This window comes from Notamacropus eugenii, chromosome X (assembly GCF_028372415.1).
Source record: "Notamacropus eugenii isolate mMacEug1 chromosome X, mMacEug1.pri_v2, whole genome shotgun sequence".
NCBI lineage: Eukaryota > Metazoa > Chordata > Mammalia > Diprotodontia > Macropodidae > Notamacropus > Notamacropus eugenii.
Window position 1 is genome coordinate 3,469,578 of NC_092879.1, and position 11,144 is coordinate 3,480,721.

An 11,144-nucleotide genomic window follows, 5' to 3' on the forward strand; every position below is an offset into this window, starting at 1 on the left:
TAGCTAATATTTATATGTCACCTACTCTGAGCTGTGTAATCCTAGGCAAGTTACTCCTGTTTGCCTCAGTTTTCTCATCTGTAAAATGAGCTGGAGAAGGAAATAACAAAGTATCCTAGTATCTTTGCCAAGAAAACTGCCTGTCTTCCTCAATTCTCTGAGGATCTGTGATCTCTAGATCTAGGTTCTTCCACCAATGAAGCTCCTCTACAGTCTATGAGAGTTTCTACAGGCAGTCTGATGGGCCAGCCTTTTCAAACTTAGCTATAAAGGTCCAACATCTCTAACTACCATGAGAACTAAGTGGTTACCATATTAATGTTCATTAGTTTGCATGCTATTTGATCCTCCTCTCCCATGGATCACTCATTCAATAATAAGATTAACTCTTTGTGCATCCATTTTTCCAGTTTTAAAGAAGGGAGAACATGAGCTAACCTTTTCATGACACACTTTGCTGTTTCCATCCAGAAGTGATGTAAGCAAACCTATGAGTATTTTCTTAAACTATTCTCAAGAAAGGAGCAAGGTAAACCTAACATAACATTGAAAGAGTAAAGTTTATTCTAGAGAACTGATGAGCTGGTGCTCCGAATAGGTGCTGTAACTTTTCAGGTATCTAGGAGAAAGCAGAATAGGGGACACACAGAGCAAGTGAAACTCTGCTTAATTAAATGCAACAAATACTGTTAAGCACCTACTATGTGTAAAACATATCAGAATCAAGCAGTGGGGATACAAAGAAAAAATCAAAACTGATCTCATTTGGTGATTTTGAGTAGCCATTTATTAAAACATCCCATTTGGGGTATTTAATTTTCTTGCCAGCTTCAGGAAGACATTTCTTAAAGTAATTCATTTTGTCCTGATCAAAAGAACTCTAAGTTGACCAATAATATCAAATTTTACCAATTATTAAAAAACTTATAAGTATCTGGCCCATGAACTGAATGCATATGCCCTGCAGCCAAGTTGTTTGGCAGCTCATTCTTAGATCCCAAGTTCCCATATTACAACTGAAGGAAACTAACACACAAAGGTACCTGTTCCAAAGAAATCAAGAGACTTCACCAAGAAGAGACAGACAAATCCTCTCTTCAGTTACAGCAGCAACATTTCAGTCTTCCCAGGGAGTGGAACTTGACCAAAGACAGGAGCTAGTGAATCAGAGAAGGAAAAAAATCACTCACTGCCACCCTTGAAGTTGTGACTCGAAATGAGCACCACAGTAAGTGCTGTACTTCAGGTGGTACTGGGGAATAAGGAAGGGGTGGAAGGATTTTTTTTTAAAATTTCTGATTCCACTTGTGACACCAACTGTTAACTCCGAAAAATAAAATAAAACACCAAAGAGTTCACTGAGGTACAGGCAAAAAGCCTTCTTCTTACTCCATTGGAGGAAGGAAATTAGAAACACATGCTAGGGTCTGCTAAAGGACCAAGAGTCCCAAGGCAGTGAGGCTAAGACTTGATTCATGTAGTTATGGCTAAACAAAGAATTAAGCAGTGAGGTGTAACAACAGTGTCCAGGTACAATAGCAACAGTGAGATAACGTTGCATAGTGACAAAAAATCTATTCACAGCAGGGCTTCATGATAGAGAGGTGGTTCTTGTTACTGCTTGCCCAAACTCAAGGACCATCAGTTCTGTGATGTAGTTGCAGCAGAATTCATCCAAAGGGTGCGCACAAAGGCTTGTTGTCGTGCTCAGGGCACAGTCTCCTTGCTGGGCCTTAGGTCTGGAAAACAAAGTATCTCCTAATAATAAGAAACAAGAAGAGTGAAAAGGATGGAATGATCTTGAGGTGGGGGTCCTGACAATATAAGAGAGAGAATTAAACACTAGGGGGATTGTAAGGGGATTCCTAGAGGAGGTGGTCCTTGTGCTGACCCCTGAAGGAAACCAAATATTCTAAGGTGAAGAGGTAAGGAGAGAATGTACTTGAAGTATAGGCGACATGTTGCCTGAGCCAAGTCATGGGAATGAGAGATAGAATGCCAAGGTTGGGAGAAGAACAAGAAGGATGGTTTGGCTGGAATATAGAGAAAATGAATAGGAGTGATGTAAAACACATCTGAGAAAGAGACAGATTATGAAGGGCTAAAAATGCCAGGGATTCAAAGCATGGATTTGTTCCTAGAGGCAATGGGAAGACACATTTAGAACATACTCTATATGCAAGTGGTAATACCACATTAAATAATAAACCTGAGTAAAATTGGATGTCTCCTAAAGGCAACATAAGAAAGACCATAAGTCATCTTCTTTTTTTTGAGGAGGGTGAGGGGGTAAGGCAAGGCAATTGGGTTAAGTGACTTGCCCAACGATACAGCATCACAGTAAGTGTCAAGTGTCTGAGGCCAGATTTGAACTGAGGTCTTCCTGACTCCAACCACTCTTCTTTTAAGATAACTAATTGCACTAAAAAAAATTTTAAACATAGAACTGAAAAGGCATATGATATTAAGCACACTGAATAAGAGAATTATATCCTGGTTTCGCAAATCCTCACATCATTGCCCAGTTATTCCCATACTGCTGTGAGATATTGAAAGGACCTAATCTAATATACAGAAATATATAACCAGTAGCAAGCAGATGACAAGGTCAAATGCTCATCTAACTGAGTTGTTCAGGATGTGGTACTGACTGTAATATCAGATTGAAAATAGCAAGAGATGCTAAGGCATTAGAGCAATAACGTTCTCTGGCTAGAGAGATCTGCTATGAGAAGAAGAAACAGGGACATAATAATAGCAGCACAGAATGACCCAACACATGTATGAAAGGACAGAGCATCCTCACTGAATTTCAGGTAAGAATAATATGAGCAACTAAGTATGTGGCAGGATATCACAGCCAGGCTCAGAATTAACCAGCTGGGCAGATTTCTTGTATGCAAAAAGGAGTTGAGGGTTCAGCCTTAGCCCTCCCAAGGTCTCCTTCCTAACCTCATTCCCAGGGACAAATATCCATTGGCCTTAGATCTCAAATGTTACTCCCATTGAACTGCTGGCATTTTTCTTGAACTGGTGAAACATTGACCCAAGGACACAATAAACCTAAAAACAAAGCTCAAAAAGAATATTCAAGGGCAATGCCCAAAGTGCATACCCTTTGACCCATTAATATCACTATTGCTCTGTATCCCAAAAAGATCATAAAAAAGGGAAAAAGACCCACATGTACAAAAATATTTATAGCAGCTCTTTTTGTGGTGACTAGGAGTTGGAAACTGAGGGGATGCCCATCAATTGGGGAATGGCTGAACAAGTTGTGGTATATGAATGAAGGGGAATGCTGTTGTCCCATAGGAAATGGTGAGCAGGCTGATTTCAGAAAAACCTGGAAAGACTTACATGAACTGATGCAGAGTGAAGTGAACAGAACCAAAACACTGTACACAGTAATAGCAACATTGTGCGATGACCAGCTTTGATAGCCTTAGCTTTTCTGAGCAACGCAATGATCTAAGACAATTCCAAAAGACTCATGATGGAAAATGCTATCCACATTCATAGAAACAAGTATGGGGTCTGAATGCAGATTAAAGCATACTATTTCTCTCTTTTTTCCTTTCTTGTGGTTTTCCCCTTTCGTTCTGATTCTTATTTCACAACATGACTAATGTGAAAATATGTCTAATAGGATTGTACATGTATAGCCTGTATCACATTGCATTCCATCTTGGGGAGCAGGGGGAGGAGGGGAATTTAGAACTCAAAATTTTGTAAAAGTGAACATTGAAAATTATCTTTACATGTAATTGGAGCAAATTACTATTAAGTGGAATAAAATAAAACATTACTATCAGAAAAAAAGAATATTCATGGTCCCAAAACATTTCACCTCAAACAGCAGTCTTGCTAGTCACAATAAGGCTGGACACAATTGTCACAGATACTCTCAAGTAGTCACCATCAATTAACTAACTAACAAATAAAAATTTACCAGAACTTCTAAAAATTACACAAAAGATTTTCCTTACCGTTTCTTTGTACTAGTATTTCTCATTCTCAAAAACAGCTTAAAATTCATCCTGAGGTTAAAAAGACAGTCGTTAGAATCTAGCAAAGTCATAGCATTCTGTAAGTTCACATAGATAGCTGTAAACCTCCAGACTGACAGATATCTACTTTTTATTCAACCCTTAAAGCAAAACTAAATCTTTAAGTCTGGAGTTTAAGACTAAGTTGTTCAAAATGTAACATTAGTATAGACCACTCCAGATATGATTTCATAATTCACAATAACCATTCCTATACTACAGACAAAAATCTTAATTGCCACCTGCTCTCATCAAAGTGTTTACATTGGGGGAGGGGGATTCAGTTGTCTAAGTGGATAGCCAATAAAACTGCCTCTTTACGATAGGCAAATTGGAAGTTTCTAGTGTCTTACATTACCATACTTCGTAATAGTAACCGTTTGCAAACATTTTCTTTTCCTTTAACAGCCCAGCTCATAATCTAGCAATATCCAGATTAGAAAAGAAGGTTCATTACTAACAGAAGGCACATCAGAAACAATGATAGAGATTTGAAACATTGAAACAATTTGAAACATTGAGACAAGACCTACCTCTGGTCAGATAACCTCAGTTCAGTTGAATGCATCTTCAAATCACCTCACACAGAAAATCATTCTGAACAAACGCAAGTGGAACCTAAACATAAACTGATCTCTAAACGTTCTCATTCTAACTTTTCAACTCTTTAGCTCTCAGGTTTAAGCATCATGGAACTTAGACCATGTTGCTGGTGGAGTGGAAACAAACTTAGAACCCTGTTAAACATCTTATCAGGTAAAACAATGAGGAACTTTTTTGAAAATTTTTATAATTCTAGTGAAATAAAATACACTTAGTGAAACTAGTTAGCAGCTTTTAGACAACTGAGTTTATAACTACACTGTTATTTTCAGATTCCATAATAAACATGTAATTAATTTTACATTGACAATACTAGGAAATACCTATAAAGTTGTACCAAATTAAATTCTATTAGCTAAGACTATTGGCTCTGTTTTGATAGAAATTTACTGAGGCAGATCTAGTCAGACGTCCTTTATTACAGTCTAGTGACCCAGCTTCTGGCCCAGAGTGCCCAAACTGAGGTATGATACATTTTCCTAAGCATCGACTGAAGAACAGGTATCTCAACAGAGGAAGAGAAGTTCAAGCTTCTCCTCCGACACTCAGTGAAGAGATTTCAAGTCACTTGAAGATTCTACATGGCTGATTTCCCTGCTGGCAGGCCATGGCTCTTTTGGCCCCAGGCAGAAATCTTGAAGAGTTTTCACGGAGGGAGTTAATAAAATCATTCTCAATTTGCACAATTCAAGGAAATATTTAAGGCCACAGATCGTAATAGTCAGCATTTATACAGTGCCTGATGCATAATACAGGCAAAACCCAAGGCTAAGCACTTCATAAACAAGAGCTTCCTACAACCCATCCTAGATACTTATCTTACAGACAGACAGACTTCACTTGTAAGGGACTAAAGAAAGCTTCAGAAAATTCTTCGGCCATTGTGATACAATGGGTAGGGTCTGAAGCTTTTCCTTTTATAGTTTCTAGTTCTCAACTAAAATTAAATTCAAACCCCATTACTTCAAAATATTAGTCTTCTAATAATAATTCTAAACGATATTTTAATAACTCTAAATAAAATAAAATAATATATATATAGTCATTATAAAATAAAATAAATAATTCTAAAATGATAATAATAATTCTTAAAGCCTTTTAAAAACATGTTTACATCAGTCTTTCAAAAAATAAATCTATAACCCAAGAGAACCAAAGAAGAGTTAACTTTAAAAACCATATTTCCAATCATTTCTGTTAGGTACAATTTTCATACAGTTAACAAATTGGTAAGCTGAGGTCCCTTGGCTTATGATCATACAGCTAACAATTTTCCTGATCCATAAAATTTCTCAATTTGTCTTACTGCCAAATAGTAATAAATTCTAGGGGACACACATTTCACTTAAAATGAGACTGGAATGGATTCAACTATACCTGGTTCTATTTTTTTTTACTAGTATTTTATTTTTTTCCAATTATATGTAAAGATGATTTTTTAACATTCATTTAAAAAAAATTTTGAGTTTCAAATTTTCTCCCTCCCTACCTTCCCCCCTCCCTAGGGTGATATGCAATTTGATATAATTATGTATGTGCAATAGTGTAAAACATATTTTCAACTTAATCATGTTGTGAAAGAAGTAACAGAACAAAAGGGGGAAAAGTGAAAATAGTACGCTTCAATCTGAATTCAGACTCCATCAGTTCTTTCTCTGAACCTGGACAGAATTTTCCATTAGGGTCTTTTGGAATTGTCTTGAATCATTGTATTTCTGAGAAGAGCTAAGTCAGTCATTGTACAATGCTGCTGCTACTGTGTATAATGTTCTCCTGGTTCTGCTCACTTCACTCAGCATCAGTTCATATAAGTCTTTCCAGGTTTTTCTGAAATTTGCCTGCTCATCATTTCTTCTACCACAACCTGTTCAGTCGTTCCACAATTGATGGGCATCCCCTCAATTTCCAATTCTTGGCCACCATAAAAAGCTACTATAAACATTTTTGTGCATGTATGTCATTTTCCTATGATCTCTTTGGGATACAGACCTAATTGTCGTATTTCTGGATCAAAGGGCATAAACAGTTTGAATTTCAAATTGCTCTGCAGAATGGTTGGGCCAGTTCACAACTCTACCAACAATGCATCAGTGTCCTAACTTTCCCACATCCTCCTGGATCTATTTTCCAAATGGGAATTATACAGAATTTCAATTTACAGTTTCAATGATTTAGAAGTATATTTCACACAAAGAGTATTTATTCCAAGCATTTTATTTCATGAGAGTCACTATTTGTAGCCAATCCACTGCCAATGATTTTAAAAGTGGTAGTAATCTACCTCAGTCATCTATCACATTTATCACACTTAAGATCACACTGTAACTGAGTTCAAAACTGGGTTCTACAATCTCAGAAAAAAGTCATTGCTTATCAATTTATTCTGACCTCTCTATGACTTTTTCTATTGATCTTCAAATTAAGTTGCAATTTTTTGTTGTTACCATAGTTTCCATAAATACATAAAGTTTCTCACAACCTTTCCACTTAAATAAAATCAAACTTCCTCAAATTTTTCACATGCTTAAACCTTATTTTCATTTTTATGCTTCTCTCTCATGGTTTAAGAACATAAAACTTACACACACACACACACACACACACACACACACACACACACACACACCACTTTTCTTATTTCTCTTTCTAAATCTCCAGAATTCTTTATTCACAACTTTCCTTTGCCTCTTGAAATCCTGCATTTCAACCACATCTATATCATTCCACTGAATATTTCTTTTATAATTTTAGCACATGTTAAACAAACCCAAGGACTTGCAAAGGCCTTACTTTCCCAGGTTGTATAGTTAATTCAAACTCAGGTAATCTTAAAAAAATTATCTACAATTTAACCTTGTTGCTTGATTATTTGCAATTCAGGTATCCTCTAGGGGATTGAGGCACTTCAAGCCTCTCTCATTCTCCCAAAAGGAGATAGAAACCTATACTGCCTGTTCCTAGTCTCAATATAGGAAGAAGTTTGTGGGACAAAACTCTTTCAAAAACCCACGAAGATGTTTTAGTAATTACAAAAAAATTTAGGAGACCTGCAGTGGCTTATGGTCCTGTTGAAACACAGGAGTAGGGTTCTGGGCTCCCCCAACCCTCGTCAACAACTTACAAAAAGCTTGACTGCCCAATCAACACTCAAGATCTATTTTGTTGTCTACACAGATCAACTCAAAGCATTTTTCCAAATTCTCTTCCTTTTTTCTGTTTACTTACTATTCACTTTTCAGACTCTGGAGATGGTTAATACTTTATAGTTTACAAGCCAAGAGAGCGTATTTTTCAATTCTTAAAAATATTTCTTACAGTTTTTACAATGGTAACATACATTTCTAAACACGAATTGCTGAAATTCTAAATTGATTGTGTTTAAGGCCACTATAGAGCAACTTTGACCAAAGCGTGCCTCAAAGGACAAAAAACTCCCTTATTTTGCAGTTTTAGACACATTGCTGTGATGTCAGATATTAGGCAGGCAATTAATTGGGATCAGAATACTACAGTCAGACAGTTCCCGAGATTTAAATTGGACATAATCTACCAACTTTAATTTTGAGATCCAATTAAAGCTGAATTTACAAACTTTTAGTATTCAAGAACATTTTCCAATTAAAGTAAAAATTCTTAAGCTGACCTAGGCTTAAATCTTTCAGTTCAATTTCTAACTCAGTTTTTTGAGAGGCCCCAAATCCCTCCAAATGAACCACTTGGCTTAGGGTGTGAATGGGGAAGAAGGCTATCAATTAAGCTCAATTGAGATGTAGGTGCTAAACCCTCTAAGAATTAAAAGTACAGGACACATAATGTCTCCTGTAAAAACAGAGTTTCCTTCATCAGCCTTTGCTTTCTTTTTTTTTTTTTTTTGTATTTTTTTTCTTTTTATTTATTTATTTATTTATTTAACTTTTAACATTCATTTTCACAAAATTTTGGGTTACAAATTTTCTCCCCTTTTTATCCCCTCCCCCCCCAAACCCAAGCTTTCTAATTGCCCCTGTGACCAATCTGCTCTCTCTTCTATCATCCCTCTCTGCCCTTGTCTCCATCTTCTCTTTTGTCCTGTAGGGCCAGATAGCTTTCTTTACCCCTTTACCTGTATTTCTTATTTCCTAGTGGTAAGAACATTACAGTTGATCTTAACACTTTGAGTTCCTACTTCTTTACCTCCCTCCCTCTCCACCCCTTCCCTTTGGAAGGCAAGCAATTCAATATAGGCCAAATCTGTGTAGTTTTGCAAATGACTTCCATAATAGCTGTGTTGTGTAGGAATAACTATATTTCCCTCCATCCTATCCTGTCCCCCATTACTTCTATTCTCTTTTGATCCTATCCCTCCCCATAAGTGTCGACCTTGAATTGCATTCTCCTCCCCATGCCTTCCCTTCTATCATCCCCCCCACCCTGCTTGTGCCCTTGTCCCCCACTTTCCTGTATTGTGAGATAGGTTTTCCTACCAAAATGAGTGTGCATTTTATTCTTTCCTTTAGTGGAATGTGATGAGAGTAGACTTAATGTTTTTCTCTCACGTCCCCTCTTTATCCCTCCATTCATGAGTCTTTTGCTTGCCTCTTTTATGAGAGATAATTTGCCCCATTCAATTTCTCCCTTTCTCCTCCCCATATATTTCTCTCTCACTGCTTGATTTCATTTTTTTTTAAGGTATGATCCCATCCTCTTCAATTCACTCTGTGCACTCTGTCTCTATGTATGTGTGTGTGTGTGCATGTGTGTGTGTGTACTCCCACCCAGTACCCAGATACTGAAATGTTTCAAGAGTTACAAATATTGTCTTTCCATGTAGGAATGTAAACAGTTCAACTTTAGTAAGTCCCTTATGATTTCTCTTTGCTGTTCACCTTTTCATGGTTCTCTTCATTCTTGTGTTTGAAAGTCAAATTTTCTTTTCAGCTCTGGTCTTTTCATCAAGAAAATTTGAAAATCCTCTATTTCATTGAAAGACCATTTTTCCCCCTGAAGTATTATACTCAGTTTTGCTGGGTAGGTGATTCTTGGTTTTAGTCCTAGTTCCTTTGACTTCTGGAATATCCTATTCCATGCCCTTCGATCCCTTAATGTAGAGGCTGCTAGATCTTGTGTTATCCTGATTGTATTTCCACAATACTTGAATTCTTTCTTTCTAGCTGCTTGCAATATTTTCTCCTTGACCTGGGAACTCTGGAATTTGGCCACAATGTTCCTAGGAGTTTCTCTTTTTGGATCTCTTTCATGCAGTGTTCTGTGGATTCCTTGAATATTTATTTTGCCCTCTGGTTCTAGAATCTCAGGGCAGTTTTCCTTGATAATTTCATGGAAGATGATGTCTAGGCTCTTCTTTTGATCATGGCTTTCAGGTAGTCCCAAAATTTTAAATTGTCTCTCCTGAATCTATTTTCCAGGTCAGTTGTTTTTCCAATGAGATATTTCACATTATCTTCCATTTTTCCATTCTTCTCTCTTTGTTCTGTGATATCATGGTTTCTCACAAAGTCATTAGCCTCCATCTGTTCCATTCTAATTTTGAAAGAACTATTTTCTTCAGTGAGCTTTTGAATCTCCTTTTCCATTTGGCTAATTCTGCTTTTGAAAGCATTCTTCTCCTCATTGGCTTTTTGAACCTCTTTTGCCAATTGAGTTAGGTTAGTTTTCAAGGTGTTAATTTCTTCAACATTTTTTTGGTTCTCCTTTAGCAGGGAGCTGATCTGCTTTTCATGCTTTTCTTTCATATCTCTCATTTCTCTTCCCAGTTTTTCCTCCACCTCTCTAACTTGATTTTCAAAATTCTTTTTGAGCTCTTCCATGGCCTGAGCCCATTGGGTGGTCTGGGACACAGAAGCCTTGATTTCTGTGTCTTTCCCTGATGGTAAGCATTGTTCTTCCTCATCAGAAAGGAAGGGAGGAAATGTCTGTTCTCCGAGAAAGTAGCCTTCAATAGTCTTATTTCTTTTCCCTTTTCTGGGCATTTTCCCAGCCAGTGACTTGACCTCTGAATATTCTCACACCCACCTCGCCTCCTGGTCCTCCCAGCCAGCGTTTGGGGACTGAGATTCAAATGCTGCTTCCAGCCTTAGGGCTTTTGGCGGGGGCAGGGCTGCTATTCATTGTGAGAATTAAGTTCAGGTGGTCAGGTCGGGGCAGGGCCGCCTCTCAGGCTCAGTTCCCTCAGGGGGTTTATGCACAGACCTTCCACAATAGATCCAGGCTCCCACCCGCTTGGGGAGCCCCGTTCTGCAGCTGCCTCTCAGCTTCTACCTCCCGGGGGGGGGCCCAAATCATGGGGGCACCCCACTCCCCTCTCGACCTGCCAAAGAGACTCTCTCACCGACCCCCGTCACCTGTGGGCGGAGGAACTTGTGCGGCAGCTGGAGATCCCATCCCTGAAGCCTGCTCGGGTCTGTTGCTCTTGGTGCCGTGGCCGCAGCAGGTCTGGGCTGGGCTGGGCTCCACGTCTGCAGCGCGACAGACCTTTTGAGAGAGGTTTGCAGG